This window comes from Haliaeetus leucocephalus, unplaced genomic scaffold (genome assembly GCF_000737465.1).
Source record: "Haliaeetus leucocephalus isolate CR32 unplaced genomic scaffold, Haliaeetus_leucocephalus-4.0 Scaffold251, whole genome shotgun sequence".
NCBI lineage: Eukaryota > Metazoa > Chordata > Aves > Accipitriformes > Accipitridae > Haliaeetus > Haliaeetus leucocephalus.
Genome location: NW_010972687.1, coordinates 3,596,289 through 3,621,373, shown reverse-complemented (window position 1 = coordinate 3,621,373; position 25,085 = coordinate 3,596,289). Strand labels below are relative to the sequence as shown.

General features: G+C 38.6%; 1 protein-coding gene across 2 annotated transcripts in view; it reads left to right on the top strand.

Annotated features, from left to right (window-relative positions):
- The window catches only part of GNA14 (guanine nucleotide binding protein (G protein), alpha 14), an 86,766-nt gene that overhangs the window by 193 nt on the left and 61,488 nt on the right, over nucleotides 1-25,085 (top strand). The window lies entirely within an intron of this gene.

Below are 25,085 nucleotides of genomic sequence, written 5' to 3'. Positions count from 1 at the left end.
TGCAGGCAGCGGCTCGTTTGACGTTTCTGCCGTCGCCGCCCGGCGTGCGGCCGGGCCGGGGGGGCGCGGCGGGTGTCCGCAGCCCTGCGCGCGTAGGGCTGCTGCCCGGGTGGCTTTTCTTTCGAGAGACACCGAACCGAACCCGGACGTGCCCAGGCACCGTGAGGAGGCCGGGTGCCGCGGTGCGGCGCCCTGAGGGAAAGACGGCTGCCCGCTCAGGACGCCGTCCTTGAACGCGCCTTCGCCCTTACGCGTGGCCGGTCCGGTGGCTGGGCGAGCGCGGTGGGTTTCGGAACCGGTATGCCCAGCACCCTGTGGAAGGCCTCACCTCCCGAGGTGGGGAGCGGGGAGGGGCAGTACCAGCCAGCCTGGCCCAGCCCGCACGCTTCGGTTCGGAGCATCTCTTCTGAGACGCCGTTTCCTACGTCGACCGCTTGACTTCTTCAGTGAGTGCGGTGTCACTGGTGGTAGTTAGGCGTGGTGGAGGTGTTGGTGAGAGCTCTGGTGCAAATGAAGTTGACAGCTTTAAGCCTTTCTACCTGTTGCTTGCCCCATGCGGATGCCAGACCCTCCTACGACGGAGTTCCTGCTGCTCTGGTACCGGCGGGGGGGCGGGGGGAAACTAAGCCCACAGCAGGGGCTGAAAGAAAACAACAAACTTGGAACCGAGTTCTATTTTCTGATAGAAAATCTCAAACTGAAGGTGAAGCAGCCTCAGTCTAGGAAAGTTTTATGGTTCTGTGGCAGCTGTTTGTGACCAAACGGCTCGATGCAGAAGCTCTCAGGTGTCAGAGGTCCCTGGGCGGGAACAGCTTCGCTTGCTATAGCCAGGGCCAGAGGAGAAGTCTATGTATCTAGTGCAGCAAGTCGGTGAGCTAGCACTACCGTGTGCTAGTGCTAACAGTCCCTTGCTCGAGACTCTGACATCATCTCTGCTGCAGACAGGTCAAGATACAGCAGCTTGCATAAGGTACCTCACCAAATAACCAACCGGGCTTCAAATAGCAAGTTTTTAGGAAGACTGAAAAGAACTGTATATCAGAAACCAAGTTTAAACAGGCGGCTCTCAATGTTGAATTACAAAATGGTTATAACACGAAACTGACTTAAAAAAAAAATGAAAATCCAAAATACTGACTCACCCTCAGTGCCGTATGTCTGGTTTGCCATTACCTTTGCCTATTACCTGTGTAGGTATCTGTGGCTGACTGATGCAACAGTCTAAACTAATGGATGTTGGATTTTGGATTTTGCAGTGAATTGTCTGTTAAAAACTCCTCTAGCGCAATGTTTTATCTGTGCGGCTGATGTCTTGAAAGATTGTGAAGTAGCTTTTATTCCAATTTACTTTTCTTCAGTATAATGCTCTACCTTTATGCAATTTAAATGTTACAATATTTACTGTTTTCACACTTTCTCCTCTGTTTGCTTTTGGGATACCACATACTGCTGCTTTGCTTTAACTGAAAACACTGCAGCTTGGTCAATATTGTTGAGTTATGGTGGGGAGAGCCAATGGATGACCAGCCCTGAGAGCTTGGTTCTGGAGTCTGGATTTCTCCAGCCCTTGAGTTATTTAGATGAAAACATTTTTCATAGCTATCTCAAAGGAAAGGCTTGGCTAGCTTAAGACTTAGGTTTGATGGAGAAATTAGAGTGAAATCGCATGTCCTATTAGCCATGAAGTCAAATGAGGCTATTGGTTTGTTTTGAGGGCAAACCTGTCTGTTACAATGCTTGAGTCCAAGTTCAAAATTGTGAGCAACTGTAATGTCACAGGGCATTTAAAGGGCAAAATTAAGTTTGACTACTGTCCGTGTTCATCCGCTGGTTTTTGTTGCACCATAGCCACCTTCTTCTTTGAAAAACAGTTTATTTACTTGTTGTAGTGCAAAATCATCATGGAAAACCTCAAGTGGAGCAGTAATATTAATCACTCATACAAAAAGACTGCAAACCTCTTGAAGAAGCAGTATGCTTTCAAAGAAGAGACCTTGCAAAAGCACTCATCTGTGGCAGTACTCATAGGTCTTGAGGGAATACCAAACCTTTTTTTGAAACTACCTTTTGCAATAAACAAACTAAAACTTTGTTCTGACCTGGTGGGACATTACCTGTATATGTAATACCATAAGAAGGGTAACTTGTTTATGGTAGTAACTAAGATATTTTCTTGAATATGGATGTAACCATGTACATCCAGATATTGCAAATATACTTTAGAAAGTGTAATTTGAAGCATGTAGTTCTGCTCAATAAAAAGTAAAAAGGTATCTTCTTGTCTGGCAAATTTAGCAGTTCCTTTAGTCTTTTACATGATAGGTACAAAGGTGGCCATTCTGGATTATTATCTCTCCAGCAATGTTTTGTGGTCAAAAAACAGACCTTCAAGGCATGATGCAAGAGTGGCATAAACATGACTTCTCTCCCTTTCCTAGCCTGTACTCTCAGCTTCCAACTGCTCCTGTCTCAGGAGCTTCCTGAGTCACATGGGGGTTCTGAGTTTTCAGCAACTCTCAGTGGATTGCTCTTCCATGCATTTATCTAGCATCCTTCTGCCATCCACAGCACGTTGTGGCAGGAGATGGTCAGCTTACCTGCATTCTGTGTCAAAAACCACATCCTTCTGTTTTTGATTGGCCTATTCCTCTTATTTAAAACCTCTTAATATTTGTTTTGAAAGAGAGCAGACTCTCAGGTGCCTATGCATTCACTGCCATGCCTCTTCTGGTTTTACAGGCCTGTTATATCCCTCTTCAGACACCTGTTTTCCAAGTTAAAGCAAGCAAGTGATTTTTTTCTTCTATGTGCCCATGCACATGCATGGCAGCGGTGTGCTCAAGAAGGGGGGTATAATAGATTTTTAAATCTTGATCCTTCCTGAGAAATATACTAGGAAATGGCTAGGGTTTTGGGCAGTTTTTTTAAACATCAATTTTCATTGTTACTCTTGAGTATCTGTTCCCTACTTGCTTTTCATTTTCCCACTTTGCCTTTTTTTTTTTTGCTTTGCCTTTTTTTTTTCTTTGCTTTTTTTCCCCACCTCTCTCCCTGCCCCTCGTCAAATGCATCAGGGTTTCCCTCTTGACAGTGTTTGCAGACATCGGATAGAGGTCAGATTATTTCATAGTGCTGAGACCTTTTGCAGAATGGACCCCATTGCAGGCATTATGTATTCCTAAATAAAGACCCCATTAAAACCTCTTAATTAAAGGGATTTGTTGCTGGGAGAAGTGGGTATATTTTTAACAAAACCAAAACAAAATAAATTTAATGGCTAAGAGGGCTATCATATTTTTTTCCTGGTAGCCTATTAGAGGACATAATAATTTATGAATATATGCTTAAGTTATGATTGTGAATAAAACTTCAGTGTAAAACCTCTAAGCATGGTGAAGATAATGCTGCTTATGAACACACATAAGCATCACACTGTGAACTGTGGAGGTGAGCGCAGGTGGTCCTGCTGAAGGCCCAGCAGGGCCATCTCAAGTGGGTTTTCTTCCAGTCTGCATCACTGTAATGGCCAGGTGTGGAGAGGGTCATGTTTGGCAGGCAGAGTCAGTTCTCCGTGATAAGCCATGTTAAGATAGAAGAGCTGCTCTTTCTATATAATGCAGAGAGATACTTTTGGGGGCAGTAATCCACAGCAGTTTTAAGAAATGATATAAAGATGGTAGACTGGCAGTACATTAACTCCTGACTGGAAGCAGGAAGATCTCCAACCAGACAAGACTATGACAGATTCTGGTGGAGTAAGATTGCACTTTAGATAGACATGCTGTTGTAGGCCTTCATTTTCTTTTAAGCACCTGGAAAAGTTTACATTGATCATATCACATGTGGGTTGTCTATGAACCACTTTTTTTCTTTTTTTCCCTTTCTGTCTAATTTTAGGCCATGCTTTGGCAAGGAAAAAGAGCAGAAAATAGAATCAGGGTTTACTGAAAGCTTTGCTGTCATGCATGGGACACTGTAGTCACTTAAAAGTTTTCCCATTTAAAACATAAGGTTGACAGAAAAAATCGTGAAGCTGTAAGACTGAACCATTTGATACCATCATTCACTTTGGAGTTTCTAAGGGAGTAAAGGAATTGACCAGCACTGCTTTTTACGTTTCTCAGAGAAGCATCCTATATTTAGAGAGAGAGTGATCACAAGGGTGTAGACTTTGACTGGCTTCTAATTGCAGCAGGAAGTCCTATGAAGGCTCATCTGATTCCGAGGATGGGACAACGGCCTGAAATATGTGATAGAGTCCTTCCGTGGGATCTATCTTCCCAGTTATGCCAAAAAAGAATGAGTCTGTAGACATGCTCAGCTACAATCTAGTATGAAACAGTCCAGTTTTACATTTTCACTTATATGTGTGGACAGAAGCACTGTACTGAACCAGGAACTCCCCTACAGGTAGATGAAGTGCTTTCTGGAATTCATTGCAGTAGCAAGGCATCTCTTTGGACCTTTTGTTTCCTTAAAAGAAGTCATTACATTTCTATAGGAAGCACAATTAATCTCTCTGAGAATAGGAAAGTTCTAGATGTGTCAGCACGGTTAATTTTTTTGATAGCACTGGGCAGGCTGACATTCAGGTATGTGGTAAAATACAAATTATATTTCTGAATAGAGGCATAGGAATACGAAACCTGTCTATGATGAAACCGATTTGAATTTGCGCAAGTCAAAAAGGTACGGAGAAAGGAAATATATCCATATCAGGCTACTGATGGTAGAGTCCATCTTCCCCCAGTCGTTAGTAGATTTGTCCATGTTAATCTAAACCAGCAGGCTGTATAAATTAATAAAAAACCTCCATATTTGGATTTAATGTAAACTCAAAGAGGCAAGACTGAGCATATAGAATGAATAGCATTTTTTTCTCAGTACACTAATGGCGTTGCATGTTAGTTTTTCAGTTTTCTGCTGTAGCTCTTACTCGGTTGTAATTACCAGAAACGTTTTACTCTTCCATTTTACATGTGGGTTTTATGCATCATTTTTATTACTGTTGGTAATCAGATCTGTCTGTGGGGAATGAAAGGCTGGTGAAAACCTTAAGGGCTGAGACAGAGCTGAGTTAATCAGTGAGCGTGACTGTACCTGAACCCATGTGGGTGTTGGAGGGCACAGTCAAGGCATCTCGGCCTGTGCGACTCCATAATTCGGGGCAAATACAGACATGAGAAAAACTGCTGCTGTGCCTCAGCTGCTCCCTGTTAACTGGCAATAATGGCTCTTGGTTTGTCTTCCCAGGATACGTGTGCTAGAGAAGTGCATATATCCTAAGTCGTGAGGGCATATCTCATAGCGATTACTTGTTTTTCAGCGGCCTTCCTACTCCAAGCTGTCTGCCTGCCTTTGTCAGACATATTTACTATGTCTGTGTTGGCTTCTGTGAATAGATTTTATAAAAAAACCAAGGAATCCCTCTGCGTATCTACCTGGTAAATTTGTTCTCTTTCTTGCCTATCTGTTTGAAAATTAATACCAAGAAGCAATAGTGTAAAACTAATCTAGCTTGAATAGACGCAAAGAGAGCAGGCTGTCTTAGTTTGAAGCATAATATTTTTAAGTGAATGTGGTTAATTGTTGTTTATTTTTTTTTAGTAGTTTGCTAACACAGGATTCCCAAAATCAACTCTAGAGAAAACTGATGCAATGAACAAGTGCCGGTTATGCCTTGAGATTCTGATTGTGTATTAAGGTTTCTAAGAGTAAATGAGATAATCCATTTCTTCAGAAGCTAATCTGAGCAAATACTTGATACAAATCAATTTCAGTAGCCACAGGCTTCATCATGACAGGCAGTTGTAGAATATTTATAAACTGTTTGGATTATGCATGGCTGACTGGCATCATGAAGTCCAGATACAACATAAGGATATGTAAGAACAGCTCTATCAGTGTAAAAATTCATCTTCATTCTTAGTTATTTCTGAATCAAGTTACAGATAGTTAGATCAAGGTAGCATCCTTTTTTTAAATTAGTAAAACTCCATGTGCTTTGGTATTGAGAACCAGATTTTGCAGGGCTGACAGTGGACTGGTGCCTGGATGAACATGCTGGGTGGCAAAACCAATCATAATTTACAGCAACTAACTCAAACCTTTGCTGAGATTTTTACCCATCAGTATGTGTGTCAAGTCAGTAATTTTAATTGAACTGGATTTTATTTCTGAGAAAGGTATGTTTAAACAATCAAATGATAATTCAGGAATTCTCCCCATGTACCTGTTAATTAAAACAGCCTTTCTGCTCTTTGAATAGAACAGTTTAAACCTTTCTCTTGGCCTTATCACTATGCAATTTGAAATGTTTTAAGTATCACATAAATATAACATTCCTTAGTTTGGAAGTTTAGCAAAATGATCATTAAATGTCAGTGCTTTGTGCCAAAACCTTTATTTTTTTCCTTCACTGAGTATTAGTTGAAAATGCCAGTTATTTTCCAACTCTAGTATGGTCTCTGCTTCATTTTGGGAGAATTTAACTGTGTGTTTCTAGTTGGTGTCATCATTATCAAAACATAATTTTTTTTTTTTAAATGTTCGAAGGGGTAGCAGTTACTAGACAACTAGTAGCAGTTGTTTTAAGATAAAACAAGCACAATGTTTTGAGGAGGAAAAGGATCACACGGCCTTGCTGCCTTTGGTTTAGTATTACCTGGTATCCAAAACCCATGAAGCATTACTTTAGGAGAGGAGAGATTAGTAGTGAAGAGATGAGGACATGATCTGCTGAGAATGTTTAGTACCTGTAAGGTCCCAAAAAGGTAATCCACTGAAAGGAATAAAGTGGCAGCCCTGCAATTCTTCTATAAAGTGACATCTTTCTATTGACCACTTTGGCTTTTTAGTGTACCGTCATTTTTTGAGATAGCTAATGTTCATTCTTCTTGTTCCTTGAAGAAAGCAACAGAACAGAATAAAGGGGAAAATGCTTTTTTTTTTTATGTGATTGCTATCATAAAGGAAGATAATTGAATATTTTTTTCATTTCATTCCATCTGGCCTTGTTTCCAAATGAACTAATAGCATAATAGGCAAAGCAAAATTAGAATTTTCTGAAATGATTGTTTTACTTAAAAGGGAGGTTAGTGCATAGTATAATGTAATCATCTTTACCTTCTGAAAGACAAAGAGTGAAGAAATGAACAATTATATTTTTATGATAATGCTAATCTTCTGTTTAACTGCCAAGTGATTCCTGTTAGGATTGCCTTCAGATTACTTTCCTTTACTGTATTTGCTTTTCTTTGCATAAGTTACTGCATTTGCCTAGTATTAGAGGAAAGAAGTAAATAGAGTAGTATATCCTTCTGCTTTGAAACTGAAATACAAGGACTAGCTTAAACTAAGTGCTCAGGGTTCCACAGCTCCCCTGTTATGCACGAACAGCATGTATGAAATACTGGGCACTGAACAGATGTAAATGAACGTGGGAGCTTATACACTGCAAGCTTTGAATTTGAAGTACTGAGGAACTACAGCTTAAAACCAAAGCCTAACTCTTGGCTGAATTTCTTTTTGAGCAGCAGTGGCTGAGTGAACTAAGCAATAAATTGTTTCATTTGCACAAAGCAAACCCAATAGTGCATACATTCATTTTATCTAATCTGCTGTGATTCCTACGGTCTTTGCTATGGCTTCAATACTAACCCTTTCCAAGTGAACGACCTGCTTGACTGTTCAACTACATTAATAAATTGCCCTGTAATATCACAATCACATTTTGCTCATAAACTTTAACTAGATCTGATAAAATTATGATCTACTGCTTTAATATTCATAAATATATCTAGCTGGCTAGCTTCCCTTTCACCTCCAGAATAACTTACTATGAATGAAAGCACCCAAAGAAGGCAAGGACTGCTGTATGCTATTCCTTTACCTTCTTTTTCATGGTTTAAGGGTGGCTGTACCGTGTCTTTATTGATTCATAGCTACTATTAAACACACTTGTTCACCAAAAAAAAAAATTTAGCAAAGTCTGTCATGGGCCACCAAGTCACTTTTTTTCCCCACTACATAAACAGAAAACCTCTCCAAGTAATAGATGTTGATTTTATGTCTAGCAAGTGCTGAACCATGACAAATTAGTGCTTGGCTTCCACTTGAGTGTGAGAATCATATAAAGCCACTATTAATTTTATTCCTTTTTGATTTGTAAGAGCAGATGGTCGGTTTGAACAAACAAATGCTTCTGAAAGAGTACTCCTGTTGGAAAGAATAAAACATAAAAACTAAAATATTGTCCTGGGAAATAGTTTAGCTCTAGATTATGCAGTGAAATATTAAATGCAAACTTTAGTTATTATGTTTTCCTTTTCACTTTTTACATTCTCTAAATCGGTTCCAGGTCTAATAATTTCCTCTGCTGAAGAAAGCAAGTTCGATCATTCTTTTGAGTAGTAGTATACAAATTGCTGCCTCAAGAACTGTTTAAGATGTACCTTCAAAGCCCTTGAGATTGATTTTTGCCACTTCCTAACATTGTAAATGTACTGCGTTTAATTTAATCTCTTAATTTGGATAGTCATCTAAGCATGCAGCTTCATTTGCAAACATGAAAAAAGGATCAGAACTCATTTGGAATTTGTTATCCAAAGCATGTAGATATAGCTTTCTTTGCATGCAGAATGCATGTTGGAAGTTTACCTTGACTACATCACTTTTCTCTGGCTTCACTTTGTTTTATGTGTTTAGATATTGCTGTCTTTCTTTTTCTTTTCTTTTCTTTTCTTTTCTTTAATAATTTAGCTCCTTCGAACTTCATTTAAAAGCTGTTACATGTAGCTGCCCTGCAAAGTAAGTTTTTGAGTCAATATCACTGAAGGAGAAAATTCTGGAAAAAATTTTTGAACTGTTTTGGGTCAGGTACCAAATATTTCTAAGTACAGTACTTTAAAAATATATGTGAATATTTTCAACCTCAGTGGCATTAACAGTTACTTTTAGGCTTGTTTTGGATGGAGAAATCAACTTGCTGATGTGTCTTGAAGACTCTTGGTAGCCCAATTGTTTATAAACCTGAGTACTGAAAAAGCTTACTCAAAATGTGCGTTTGGGTTTCTGCTCGGAAGGGTTGTCATGTTGCGCAGGTTGCCACTTTCAATATGCTAAAAACAGAGTTAAAATTTGATTCAAGTAAATAAAATCTCATTCTAAAATTAAAATCTGATTACAATAAAGTGCATAGGAAATCTAAGGAAGGAAGTTACTGGTAAATAACAGGTAACTACTAATCCATTTTATCCAAGTATTTTCCTATTTTCAGTCAGTAAATTGATCTAGCCTGCAATTTAAAGGGCTCTGAAGAAAAATTTTGATTTCTTTCCTTAGCAGATGACCAGAAAAAAAAAAAAATTGAAAAATTAGGTTGTATTGATAACTTTTATCACTGAAATTTCCATTCTCTATCATATTTAATTGCTGAGACTTAGCACTAGTTCACAAACTTTTTTTGGTTATGGATTTTAAACTTTGTGTTAGGTGGCCTTCGAACTGTCTTGTATCTTAATACTTTTGTGTAGTTACTATGCTTTGCCTCACATCTGCTGCATGTATAAAATTCTGTGGAAATTTAGAGTAAGTTTTTGTAGATATAACTTTACTTGAAGTATTTCTTGAAAGAGGAAGGTAATTTTTCAGTATACCTAGCAGAGTGTGGTTTTCTACCCTTGCCCTTTGCCACTTCTCAGATATATTTCTTGATGTTTGACTGTTGACTGGATCTCTTTGTTTCTTTCTTAAATAGGGACAGTAATCTGCTTTTATTTATCTGAAATATTGTGTCTTATGAAGTCTTTTATCAGTTCCTATGGAAAGCAGTTTGCAATACCAATGCTAAAAGTACTGTAAGATATAGTTGAAAATGAATGTGCCGACATATGGCAGCCTGTTACGGAAAAGCTGTAAAAATTGAGTTTATTTACATCAGAATCATAGAACAATACTACAATTTCTTGGATGTTCCAGTTTCCACTGTTACATAGTCAACCCAGAGTGATAATTTCAGCATAGGAAACTTTGAAATTATTTTTCCATCACTTGTATTGGCAAATTTTTCACTGATGTATGAGTTCAAAACAGAGCACAGAGAGGGAGCATTTTTTATGTAAAACATATACACTTAAAGCAAGTATTATCAAAAACTGTGTGAAAAAAATGTTTAATGGTAAAAAGTTAATTATATAGTTTTTTCCAGTCTATGCTTAGCACAGCAATGTTCAAGTTTCAGATACTTAAAGTTATGTGGTTTTGTCCAAAAAAGAAAGAAAAAGGATGTGTGTTTAGTATCTTGTTTCTTTTAAGTTTTGTTTTAGGAAAATTAAATATGAGGTCTCTTTTACTCAGGTAGTACAAATTAAGTATACATGCTCTTAAACAAAAATCAAAACATAAAGGCCAACTTCATTAGTTGTAATTTTGCTTCTGTTTTCTCAAATGTCCTTTTAGAAAGGTGTCCTTTTTCAGTTGATTGAATAGTTTCTATTTTGTACCTTTCTTCTAATATTCATACTCTTCTAATAGGCTCATCATGCAAAGTAACACAGGCATGATTAGCTTTCTCTAGATAGTGTTCTGCACTGTAAATAGGAAAATAACCTGTGCCTGAAAATGAACTGCTAAGTTTTTTTCTTGGTGGCCAGAGAGAGTAGGCTTTGCTATCTGAACATAGTATCTTCTGCTGGTAGTAGTGGTGGCTGTATATGTATTTTAAATTAAACTCAGATTCATTTCTTTCAAATATATTTACACTGGTTCTATTTAACCTATGGTTTCATTGGCCCAAGCCCATAGTTATGAAAAAAACTGTAGTAGGAATGAAGTTCTGCAGCTTTGGTAGGAATCAGTTTCTTCTGTGTCAAAATACATTCTGTGTTTTTCATTTCACTAGAGGCAAAAATTGTGTGAATGATAATGTGGGAGATGATGCCGTCTACCATATTGCATATTGACTTATTTCCAGGCTTTCAAGCACTGATGTTCTTTCTACAGGCAGACCTTTCAGCATGTAATGCAGGATTCTCTCTTGAAAACTATCCTTGCCATACAATTAGGATTACAGGATGTTTTCTACAACAGTAGTGTGGGTAAGCAGATCTTTGCAAGAGCCTTTGTGCACAGTGACACTGCTGTTCTTTATCTTCTCTCATCATTACGGAATTTCAATGTGATTATATTAGGAAATTTGATTTAGTTTAGAGAATTATTTTTCAAAACAGTATTCCAACTTTCTAAGAGAAAAATGAGAGTGCTTGTAATGAATACTGAATATAAGTTAATAAAATTTCATTAAAGTTCAGGAATACTTTGAGGTGTTTCATCATTGAAGTTCTTTTGGTTTCCTCAGTACTAATGCTCCTCAGTACTGAAATAACCATTTCTACTATGAAAACATTCGTTTAATGCTGACATCTTCTTCTCTCTCAATGTTGAGCTAGAGCTGAAATAGCTTATTAGAGATACCTTCATTTGATATCTTCAAACTGAAGGTATTTCATGGAAGAAAAAATTATTGTAAACCAACATTTAAGTAAAAGGAAGAATGGGTTGCTAGATGTATTACATACTTGTAATGTTTTGTGATTCCACAGTTAGTCCCAGGACTCCTGTAGTTAATTTCTTTTAAATGTGATTACTTTTCCTACTGCCTGTACTTGTGCCCATCTTTTGGTGAAAAAGCATTAGAACTTCATGCAGAACATCTTGGAAATATCTGTAGGTAGCCACTGGTTGGGAATTGCATGGAACACTAACTGGAAAGCAAAACAATTTAAGTAAATAAAAATATGTGTCACAAATTAAGCCCCCGCCCCTCCCCCCCTTTTTTTAAACTTCCAAGTAAATACTTTTTGGTCCTAAATATTTCCAGGGTAATTGTGCTAAGCACTTATCCATAATCATAATACATATTTTAAAAAGCAAATTAGTTCCCAACCTGATATATTTTCTTTGGTAGGAAAGGCCAAACAATTCATTTTAGCCCTTAGGACATACCCATTTCACAATTCCTAGCTTTGTGTTTGACACAAAAATGTGTTTTTTGTAAAAACTTGGCATTCATTACCCAAGCAGGAAGCTTTTATGTTTTACTTGGTTTTATTGTTACTTCACAATCTGAAAGCCATGTGTCAGCCTGTCTTTTTTCTGAGGTAGCACCTTCTGTGACACTGTGCTGTGTAACCTCTGAGCAGGAGCTGATTTTTTACTTGACAGACACATGGGGGTCCTAATTTCCAGGTGAAGTTCTTAAATGCTAGCATAATGGATGTCAAGGATTTTGCAAACCTATGTTTGGGAGGAGTTCCTGCCAATCCCATAGTGCCGAGTTGCCACACCTTTGCTCTGCATGTGTATTAGTGTACTGCAGCTTTTCCTCCCCCCTGCCCCCCCCTCCCCAGTCATAGAGCAGTGTGAAAACTGAGTAGATGAAAGCAGTTTACTTCACTGGAAGTTTTCACTGGTTATTAAACTTTTTTTTTTTTTTTGGTAACTTTTGCAGTGTCAAGCCTTTTAAATTCTTTTGTTACCTGCAAGTCTTGCCATCTGCATGTGTACAGTCACCTCCCAGCACAGCTGTATCGGCAGGCTGCTGTAAAATGACACCTGAAAAGTCCAGTTCTCATCGCTAAGAGAAAGAAGAAAGGGAGCAAACATGTTGCTTAGAATTACAAGCTGACCTGAGTACTGGCAGTCTGTCCCTGAGATTAGATAGGTCATAATTTCCCATGCAAAGGAACTGAGGCCCTGTAGAACGTCAGGATGGCAGTTTATTTAGGGTAGAGCTGCCTACCATCCTGTTACTGCATGAAAAAGAGAGATTTCAAACCTCTGTTCTTGTTTTGAAATTGTTTACATGCTGAAACTCCAGGTAGGTGAGTTAAAGCCAGTTCTAACAGATTTACAAATATGTCTTCTAGAGAATGCCAGTAGGCCCAGTGAAACTTAGGGGAATTTAGACGTTCAGGTGACATGAGAGCTTTTTTTACTTCAGGGTGCATTTTTTTTTAAATAAAATGAATCATTAATTTGGTATGTTTTTAAAGGGTTTAAATTGTTTTAAATTGTTTTTCATTTTAACATAGAATAGTCTGTTATTGTACTCAGTGCAAAGTATGCTATTTAGTACATTTAAACTTAATGCAGCAGAAATTTCTTTTCATGACATTTACTTATCTCTGCAAAAATAGAAAAATTTAGTTTTAAATTTGAAGTTGTTTTATTTTGCACTATTGTGTCTTGCTTTTATTCTTGTTTTTTATCAATGCAGTCATCATCATGTTTAATTTGGTAATCCCTCACACTTTAAATCCTGCATCTTTCATCAGCTAATTGTTGCTAATACCTAAATATTTGAAAATCCCAGTTTAAGTGCTGGGAATGTTAAACAATGGATCTTTGGGGGATTGCATTTTGCTCAAGTTTTTTATTTGGCTACATGGACAAACAGCTGGTGCTCTGTGGAATGCAGACTGAACAGAGAAACCTGCTTAGTGCTTGTAGAGTTTTTATTTTAATGCATGTATGTAAAGTCTTTCACACTTTTGAGCTTGTATCTGAGGTAGAGGTACACACATTACATACAAAACAGTATTTCTGGTATATAGAGGATTGATAGAAGTACAATGATAATGGCAAGGGAATGGTGGTACGGTATTTCACTGGCATGTTTCAAACCTTAATTCAGATGTTTTGAATTATGACCTGTGAAACCAGATGAGACGGAGAGACTGTATATTGGTACTATTAGCATTTAACATAAAGAACATGAAGTAGTCTAATCATAGAGGTCTAATATTTTGCTGCTTTGGAACAGATTAGGACACTGTATCTCTTACTACCTTTTGAGGAAAATACTGTGTCCATGACCAAGTATACTGTTGTATGAGTCTATTTTTTAATTATTCTTTTCTGGAAAAGTTACTGAGCATTTTGGAGCTCAGCACTTCTCTGCTAGTAACATTTGCTGTAATCAGGCTCTGGTTTTGATCAGTTGACAGTGTTCATTTGGACCCGTCTCAAGAAGATCAGTAAGTAAATTTTATCCTAACTGTGTGATTTGTCTAAGTACATATCTAGCATCTGTTAGAGCAGTTGAATGTCTTCCACTGTGCTGAGTATGCTTTGGACTTAAGAGTGAAATCCCTAACTAGTATGTGTTTTACCTAGTAATTTACCATTGCTAGGAGTAATTGTGTGGCTATATGCTGGAATAAAATACATACTTTATCACTTTTTACTTTATAAAACTCATCTAAGAGTTATCTGTGTTCACATGTACAGTTCAGGGAGATGTGTGGAGATATTTTTTAATGCTCATGTATTACAAATATTTAATTCAAAAATTGTTCTTAAGCATTAAAAGACCTTTGGTAACAGTAGAAATATTCTCAGAAACTCCTATGAAGGCTGCTTTGATTAGATGAAATAATTGTTTACTCAGGTTACTTAGAAGCTACAGAAAACCCTTGCCTGAGACTTTAGTATAAGTGTGATTTTTCTGAGAACAATTTTGTTTGACTACCTTTCTGAACTGGCTGCTCCTTTATGACTGCTCTTTTTTCATGGGCCACACATTAAACCATTTCTACCTTCCTGGCAAATGACTGCAGAAGTAATCTTTACCAAATTTATCTTGTCTCTTAAATTGTTGTTTGGCTATTTATCTGTTCCTTCTGGTTCTGGAGTAGGGTTTTGTAGTTGTTTCTTAAGTGCTGTACGTACTGTATATTGAAAAGGCTAGCTATGTGCTTGTTTTATGTAACCGTAAGGGGCCTGCCTGTATGCATCTGGAGGCTATATTTTTCTTCACTGCAAACCATAACCTTGAGATATGAGTTATGGTCATTTCCTTAGGAGGATTAACAGTCTGCATTTCAGGAACATTGTTTTATTCTCCTTTTTGTCTCTTTGATAAGATCCATCCAGCTGTGCTCAGTTTAATACAACAGCCACAGCAAAGCAAATACTAACAGGTTGGCATATGCTTATATTCTCTGGGGGCCAGGGTATAAAAGATAATTCTTAATGTAAATTCTTTTACTCTTCTTTGGGGAGGAGTGAGGGGCATCTATCGCTTTGCCCTTTGAGTCCAAATGTTAAGTGTTTTGTTTTCAGGTTACAGTGTTTTTGGTTAAGCTTACAACCCCAAATCCTGTTTAGTTTTTTTGCCAGTTTACATGGATCTATATTATTGTATTCCACATGGATTTATGTTATTGTATTGGCATGTTACTGGATACAGTCACCCTTTACAGTCCCTTAAGAAATTTGTAATAATTTCTTCTTATACCTACAATCTTTTGAGTTCTTCAGCCTCTTGACTGCCCCTGAAAAACAGTTCCCTTTCATAGTATAGGTGTATTTCTTGGCTAAGGTGTAAATTTGCACAACACTCTCTATCTCGGTATTAATCTTAGCATTCACATAATAAATACAAGTGTTCCATGAGGGCTTTCAGCTGTTAAAATTAAGCTTAAGAAGGATTCAGAATCAGTAGCTGATTTTTGGCTCCTGCTTAGGTTCTTAGCATTAAACTCTTGTTCTGTTTCTTAGTTTTGCCCTACAAGATCCTGGCTTCTTTGAGGTTTGGCAATGGTTGTATGTTCAAAGCCTAAGCCTGAATTTAGAAGTTTGAACATAACACACGTTGGATAACTATGTGTTTGGCATTAGCAGCTGTGGAGAATGCTGTAAGTGTAAAGGGCCACTTAAGCTTGAAGGAAGGATGTTAAGTGTTAACTAAATGTGTACAAGTGTTACATAGTTTGACACTTTAATTTAGTGATCAAACTTGCCATTGTGGCAGTACCTGTTGGGATGTAAATCTAAAATGATCTGTAAAATGGTGAGGGATATTATGGTCACAAGTGGTTGCAGATGGTTGGACAGGCATGTGGCTCTGGCCCCTTAGAGAAACCAGAGTCATTGTCAAGGAATTGCAATGGCATGTTACTGTGTCTAACGTGAGACTCACTGCAAAAGCTCTGGTTTTGATGTTTACGTGCCCATAGAGTTTCACTGAAGGACTGCATGGCATTATTCAGTGAAGACTATCAGGGAATTGATTGCATCTAGTAAGTGATACCATTCTGGATTTGATCCACTGCATTACTGTTTGGGACTTGGTTCATTAGGTGCAGTGATGTGGTCCTCTGGGGCTGGGAGAATATTCTGGTCTCAAATCAGAGATTTTGGAGATAGAGACAGGAGGTCAGAGAATTGTGTTCCTTGGAGTCAAATTTATTTTTTTTTTAACAGCTCACTGAAAACAGCAAAACTAGGAAAGATAGGGGTTTCACCAGCCTACATTAATTCACATTTTCTTTCCCTTGCTATGCTATAGAATTTTAGTAAGGCGTAGGTCTGGTTCAGACACTTTTCCTAGGTAACCTCACAGAAATGAAGGCATGACAAAAAAAGCACTTGCATATGTACAATTGTATGTATTGTTTGTATGCATACACATACATAGACACACACCTCAAACAATGGGTGCTGGTCTTGGGGGCTTCTCACTTTAAAGCTGTATATTTAGATCCAACGTGATTAACTTTAGCAATGTCCTACACTTTCAAGCAGTGGTTGGAGAGCTTGCTTGTGTATAGCAAGTAAGTTGCCACGTTGAAACCACAAACAGGCATGGGCTGCTTCTCTGTGTTCTGACGCCAAAGCTTGAAGTCAGTAAGGAGATTACTAGGTTTCTTGTGTGGTAGCAACCTCAGCTCTGGAAATCATGCCTGTGTAGTGTCTGAATGGCAGGTTATTAGCTGAGGCATGGTGGCATTCAAAAATGACTCTGCTACTTCTGAATACTAAGGGTACTAAGTCCAAACTGTTCCAGTGTGTGTGCATTTGTTGGATGGAGTCTCTGCTGTCTTGGTATGTTCTCACCAGGTTCAATTACCTGTAACAGCAACAACTTGCTAACTGAAGAAATAGGATTCTTTGAAGCACCTGTGGATAGATTAAGGGGCTGCTGCAGATGAAATAGCACGAATACCATCATCTACTTTTCTTGGCTATTTAAAAATAACTTGGAAATAATTGCCCTATATTTCTTCACCCTTGTAAATGGCTAGCAAAATTTTTTAATTCTTGATGGGAAAATAAAAAACTAGAAACTTTTATTGCTGTTTGTTAAAAATCAGGAAAAAATACTCGTTTTGAAAGCAGATTTTGCTAGGATTTATTATTGCTGGTTTCTAAAGCTTCCTGTAACTTAATGCAGATACCATGCTCATCAGCTTGTTCTCACAATGGAATATTGCCATGGTGTACAAAGCTCATAGCTGTAAATAATGGCTGTCATCCTATGATGTTAGAGTTTGAAGCTATGTAAGGTAACTTTCAGAGCTTGCTTTTATCTATATTAATGTGGTGTGAGTATGGATTTATCCCCATTCACCTCTTCTTCCCCAATAATATTTCAAAAAGAAAGCTGTGGAGCTGCTGATTCAGGGAGGACAAAAAAAGTGGAGGATGAGGACAGTCTTTATAATTGGCAGTTAAGATTAGTATGTGGGGTTTGGTTGGTTGATTGGTTTTGACTAGCCACAAAGTTCGTTTCTGGCAATGTGTAATCTTACTGGCAGACTCCAAAATCCCTACCTGCTATCTTTTCTGATATAAAGTCAGTAGTTTTAGCCTTTTTTGACCAGCAGTAACTAAATAATACTGTCAATCAAAAAAAAAAAAATCTGTAGGAGAATAATAGATCTGTAATGTGGTCCAAAAGTCTACACTAAATTTGGGTGGTATGCAGAACTGGATGTGCAGGAGCTGTGCTTTGATCCCACTCAGCCTCTTAGGAGACTGTTTCCATTTAGTCACCACTCCTTCTCTAGTTAAGATCCTTTTCTGTTTATCTCCCAGAGCTGTGCAGGACTGATGGAGTTCAGGTTGTTCTCTTGTCCTCTTTGTGACCCAAATAGCTTTTTCAAGATCAATATTATTTTGGCTCAATGGAAGTTTTATACAAGGTGCCCCTGCCTGTTGGGACAGGGTTTCAGTCAACTTCTAGATACTCCCTACCACACTGCTATGTTATTTTGGGCTGTGTTTTTATCCACCCAGTCATAGAATCACAGAGTCATGGAGGTTGGAAGGGACCTCTGGAGATTGTATTGTCCACACGCCTGCTCAAAGCAGGGTCACCTAAGGCAGGCTACTCACTACTGTGTCCAGTTGGGTTTTGAATATCCTCCAAAGATAGAGACAACCTCCCAGGACAGACTGGTTGCGTGTTCAGTCACCTTCACATTAAAAAAAGTTTTTTCTTATGTTTAGACAGAATTTCTTATATTCCAATCTATCATCCTGTCATTGGGCACCACTAGAAGAGTCTAGCTCCGTCGTCTTTACTCTCACCATCAGATATTTATGCACACTAATAAGACATCCCCCTGAGACTACTCTTCCCTCTAGGAAACAGTCCCAACTTTCTCAGCCTCTCCTCATATGAGAGATGCTTCATCTTAGGGGACCCTTCACTGGACTGACTCCAGTAGGTCTATATCTCTGTTATAACGGGGAGCCCAGACCTGGATCCTGCATTTCATATATGTCTCACCAGTGGTGATTAGAGTGGAAGAATCTCCTCCCTCAACCTGCTGGCCACATTCCACCTAATGCAGGTCAGGAGGCTGTTGGCTCATGTTCAACTCAGTGTCCACCAAGACCTCCAGGGTCTTTTCTGTCATATTACTTTCCAGCTGGTCAGCCCCCAGTAGGTACTGATGCCTGGGCTTGTTCTTTCCCAAGTGCAGAACTTTGCATTTCCCTTTGTTGAAATGCATGAGGTTCCTGTTGGCCTGATTCTCCAGCCTGTTGAGGCATCTCTGAATGGCAGCACAGCCATCTATTGCATCAGGTTTTCCACTACTTTCCAAATTGTAGCTCTCTCAAAGATATTGTTGTCCCACAAGCGGGGTTCAGTACCCACTGTGCAGTAAGCCGATCATACACACAGAGCCGAGATATTTATTTATTTCATGTCTGTGCAGAGATGGGTGCCAGGTGATGACTCCACAAAGTTGGCACCCCACACCAAAGAACTACAATGTATTTATTCTGTTACATGGTTAGTAAAAACCCACCTAAATTTACATTCTTTGGTTAGTAGTCACTCTCTCAACTACTATTGGCCAGTTATATTTAAATTAGCCTGGCTTGCTATGTAAATTAGCACTCATGCTCCTTGCAGGTGGTGGTGAGGGGCAAGTTCTTCCAGCCTGGAATTGAGTTGGAAGTCGTGATCTTGCCCTGCCACCTTTACCTTTCCCCCCGTTCATGCTTCTTTGGCGATTGTCTGGCCTTCAGGGCCTTCTGGGCCAGGATGTTTCCTTAGTTCCCTCTTCAAGGGCATAGTCATTAGCGAAGTCTGCATCGTTTATACAAAGTAACCAGGCTTGCATAGCGAAGAGTTATGGTCCTTCTTAAAGGACAGTGCATTGTGTTTAACCCTGAATTGCACCACAGCTACACTGTAACTCAAGCATATGACTACAATATAAGCTACTCATGTTTAGCAGACAGAGCTTATTTCAGGTAAACCTCAACAGGCATGAGTTCTGTGCCATCCGGTTCAATGCTGGCGAATGTAACAATTTAGAGACACTTGTCCCTTTTCTTCAAGTTCTACCCTTCTTGCAGTCACCAGTGCCAAACATACTTGTGAAGAGTAATCTGGTAATGCTTAGTAAATGACTTTATCACAAATACATGGCATTGTACTGGTCTTAAAAAGTTACAAATGCCATCATGGAGATGAATTGTAGCAAGGAAACTGCCAAATGCTGAGTTTTAAAATAAAGTAAGAGCTGTAAGAAATGTATTATACAAATACAAACATGTCTTCTCCTCTCTAGAAAACTTTATTTCACTGGTAGAAACTCATCCACAGTTGTCATACCCATTTAAGCCAGAATTAGCAACTACCCCCCAAATGCAATGAGCTATGATTTTAAGCTTTTCATGTAATAAGGAAGGTAAATCACTCAGTCATGTTGCCTCAAGCCTTCAAAAGACTGATAAATAAATAAGAAGGTGGTGATAGCTTAAAGAAAAAAACTAAAACAAGGGAAGTGTGATAGGTTTGCTATTCAAGGACTGTTTAGTTTATGTGTACTCAAGGTAAAGCTTATGCAGTTAAAGATTCTGCTTATAATAGAGGATGCTTAAGGCATGTTTGGATAATAGTCAAGGCACCAGATAACAGACATTTCAGAGTCACAGACTTGCTAATTAAGGACATATATCCTCCTTCATCATTGAGAAAGGAGGGGTTGGCAAGAGAAACAAAGACCTTGGTGTCCTCAGATGATGCATGACCGTAAAAGGACAAAAGGAGTAGGAGTATTCTTCCCCAAACGACCACTGAAGAACACCAGAGACCCCCACGCAGGTGTAGAAGACTCTGGGATGATTGCTCAAGAGAACAACATATGAATATACAATAGTTAGGTGGAATTAATGTATTAGATAGGTGTAGTGTTTTAACTGTAGTGTGCAGGTATGAACTGGAAACCTCAGTAGGTGTGCTTGATTTGTGGAATCTTCCACCTTGCACCCTGTGCAGAATAAAGCAATGTCTCTTCTCTAAACATACTTTGTGTATTTTGGGACTTACTTTCTGATCAGGTAACTACATGAACTAGAGTTTGGGCCCTATACTAGGGAACTTCACGATACTATAGCATAAAACTGACAGACACATACACAGGAGTTCTACTGAATTTTTTTTTTATATCACCAGCTGACGGCTTGTGTAAGTTCATGTCCTGTTGCCACAGGCAACGAGTGTTAGCTTTCTGAATACTGGGTCTTATTCCTTGAGTTAGAGGGGACCAGAGAAAAGTCAGCCACTTAAAGTCCCTTTGGGCTATAACTACCTAGAAATAGCAGCAAGTCTCCAAGGAGTCACCAGCAGGGCAGCCTAGAGTTGATGAGATGTTCCTTCATTGCTTATATATGCCCTTCATGTTTAAAAAGAAAGTGTATGGATAATTTCTTAGACAACTGGGAAATTTTCCATGAACAGTAAAATGGAGGCTTACAATGGGGAGATGTGGGGGGGGGGAAGCAATGTTTCGCAAGTTTTTAGTCCAAAATGCAGCAAATCATTTCCAGCTATATTGCTTTCTAAGGAACCTTCAGAAGCAAGGCAATAGTCTCTACATTTTTATCTTTTCCATTCAAAGAACAAAAATGTTACTGTTTTTTCACTTGGTTTTAAAGTTAGGATAACATTCAGCATAATTTTCTATAGTTAGACTACTTTTTGTTCATTTGTTTTCCTGTTCTGCTCTGAAGTTGAAGTTCAAAATTGTGTGTGATCAGGAAACATCTTGCTCTGCCACAGCCGCCCTTTTCATAATAAACTTCTCCCCTGAAAATAAGATGTTGCTATAGTTCTTTAAGTAGTTCTTGTGTCCTGGAACAGGAAAGGCGATCAGGCATATTTAACCTTTGGTTATGTAAGTAGAGTCGCAGCGTTTCTTCTTATGGGATACTGTGATATGTTGGGCGGAGCACAGAGTTTGAAAAATAGAACTGAGATGACAGATATAAGCCCACAATATTAAAGCTCCCTCACCAAGTGGATTTCTTAGCTCAAAGCACAATATTATGTTATTCAATGACAGGAGGAAAACTTCTGTTTGAATTGTCAAAGAGTTAGACCCAGTCCATCAGCAGATCAAACTGGTTTTTTATGGGTTTCTAGAATTTATTCTGTTTCAGTTGGACTCTGGCACAACCTAGGCAAAAATAGATTATTTTTTTTTTTTTTAGAAAAGTTTATTTTACAAAATATTCTATCAAAAACTCTAAAGCCTCTCACAGACGCACTAGCGGAGGCTTGCCTTGCCAAGTGACTGATCAGCTTTACTTGCTGTGTTTCTATACAATGCAGAACGTGGGTGTTGCTGTCACAGAACTTGTAGAAAGGGGAAAGGAAATGTTGAGATTACAGCTTTTTGGGGGGCAGGGAGGGAAGTGAGGGGGGCATTGCATGTGCTAAGCAAATTGAAAAGTGGTGTTGCGAAACGCAGTCATGTATTTGCCAGCTTTAATAACTTGTGTGCCTTGTTAATTCTAAATGCTTTAAAAATGTTTAGAAGTTGCTAAGTAGCTGCTGTGACAGCCTAAGTTTGTAATGTAAAAAGTCATATGCACTCACTGTCCTTAATGAGTACAAGCATATGAATTAGCAGCTCTGGAGCCGTCCCCTCCGCCCTTGCCTTTCCATACACCGCGGCACTGACTCCTTGAGCACCGACACTCAGTTTTGACATGTCTGTTGTGACAATGCAAGGAAGGAGTTCTGTTTCCCTAAGCAAAACCATGCATTGGTTGTACTGGTTTTTGGAGGCTTCTGCCTTCAGAAGTCACGTGTGGATTTCAGGAACTACATTAACAACAGTGCTAGTTGTTAGGGTTTTTTTTCTACTGTTATTGAGAGTGAGGGTATTCAGGATTACAGGGATTTTATGATTAATTTACAATCACTTTCAAAGCATTGGGATGAACATTTGTGAAGAAAAAAGTTGTCCTACCACTGAATATAAGAAAAAGTTGTCTTCGTAGCAGTTATCAAGGCTAACGCTGTACAGAGTGCAGAAGAGATGAAACTCAGAGTATGATTCTTGTTGCGATTTATTCGTTTATGGATGTGAGGCACTTAACTAGTTTGTTTTGGCACTTGCATTTGTACTGGCCCCATTCCTTCCCCTAAGGACTAACAGTGTATAATCTAGCAAGACAAGAGCATGTATTTGGAGTTCTTGTTGTATGATGAATTTTGTCAGTTTTAAAAAAGATTTTTCTTGTGTTTAATTTTTGTTCCTGCTTTTTACAGTACTTCCTATTGCACATATAACACCAAGAATATAAACTGTTACTGGCATCATCCAGGACATCTGCAGCAGCAAAAGATTTTCTATTAGGAAGCTGTTTCACTGTTTCCTTTTATTTAGTACAAAAAGGGACTTTTAAAATAAATTAAAAAGAATATATAAAGTTGAAATTAAAAGAATGCATTTCCATGGTAAAAACTGGTTGTTTTCTATTGTGAAGATTGAGAAATCCAGGGAAACAGGGAAATTTAGTTCAAAGAAAAGATTAGAGTATACATTTTGTTTTTTTTCCTTAAACATGCGTTTGTTCTGTCAGATACATAGTCCCAGTTTAGCGTAATGGAATGTGAAGCCTGGGTTATCTCTTGAAGCTCTTGTAGCCCACAGAGATTTACTTATTAGTGCACAGCTACTTTTTCATTGCCAGCTGAGGGAAGTGGAACATACAGCACCCATGGAAAACACAGGTTGCAGGCTGTCTGGTGTGGCCTGCTTCTCTGAAGAAAGGAAAGATGACAGTGTCTAGGGGGAAGGTGGGGCAGAATTAGGAAACTAAATAGCAGTGTAGGACTGTTACATGATTTCTTGTAGTCTATGTTGATGTTACAACAATTAAAAAGAATAAACTTCAGTTTGCTAAAGTCAAAAGATAGAATTTGCTGATGTCCTGGTTTCAGCTGAGATAGAGTTAATTTTCTTTCTAGCAGCTCATATAGTGTTATGTTTTGGATTTAGTATGAGAAGAATGTTGATAACACACTGATGTTTTCAGCTGATGCCAAGTAGTGTTTAGACTAAGTCAAGGATTTTTCAGCTTCTCATACCCAGCCAGTAAGAAGGCTGGAGGGGCACAAGAAGTTGGGAGGGGACACAGCCAGGGCAGCCGACCCAAACTGGCCAAGGGGATATTCCGTACCATGTGACATCACGCCCAGTATAGAAACTGGGGTGAGTGGGCTGGGGTGGCAGATCACTGCTCGGGAACAAACTGGGCATCAGTTGGAGAGTGGTGAGCAATTCATTGTACATCACTTTTTTTGTATATTCCAATCCTTTTATTGTTATTGTCATTTTACTATTCTTATTATTATCATCATTAGTTTCTTCCTTGTTATTATCTCAACCCACAAGTTTTACCTTTTTCCCCCTGATACTCTCCCCCAACCCACTGGGTGGGGGGGAGTGACTGAGTGGCTGTGTGGTGCTTAGTTACCGGCTGGGCTTAAACCACAACAGCTGATTTTTTAAGGAAGATTCAATTTAGTGTGAATATTGCAGATAAAAATAATTAGCAGATTTAGTTTTTCCAGGAATACTAGTAGAAGTATGTTTGGAAGCTAATATACTTCATCAAAGAAGAAATGGAATTATATTTACTGTCCAGCAGTTGAAAAGCACAAGTTAACAGTCATTGGATGAGTTTGGAAGAAAAGAGGGAAGGTGAGGGAAAACCTCAGAAAGTTCAGTATGTGTTAGCTCAAATAAGTTCCTTGATATTATTTCTCTTGATTATTACTATTCAGCAGTATTTTAATCATGAAGGATAATTTAGAAATAAGCAAGACTGTTGCAAAGTGGAGGAGCATTGCTGTGTCACTGTATGCAGTTTGCTCAGGCCTACCTATTCTCTGCATGCTTGTCTCGGTCTTCCTGGGTAAAACTTTTAATTATAAACTATAGCAGCTTTATCTTCATTTGCATTTTCATTAAGCTATTCAGTAACATGGCATTTAGATTATCTTATTCATATAGGAGTTTTCCATATTTTAAAAGAATATGAAGAATATTTAAAAATTAAAAACTACTGGTCAGTGTTGATAATCTCCTTAGATTACTACTGGGTTTTTTTCACTTTTTGATTAGCTTTTGCTCATTGTATAGGAAATTACATTAACATTACAGGCAAAGTAGAGTGTTTGCGGGGGTTGTTTGTTTTGTTTTTCCTGTGACTAAAGCCAGCTGTTGTCCACCCAGAAAAGAGTAAGAGTTTTTCCAGTTCTGTTCTGGGGCTCAACATAGACTGTTTCCACACCCCCACCATATTTTTTGCCTCTCAGAGAATTGGTGAGACTTATCGTTTTTGGCTGGGTAGTTTTCTTCTGTCCACTGTCTCGTTTAGCCTCTGGGAGAGAGCCGGTGATGCATAGACATACAGAAATGAGAAAAGAAATGCCCACTTGCCTTTCTAGCCTATACATTTGAACCTGCTATGCACAAATACGT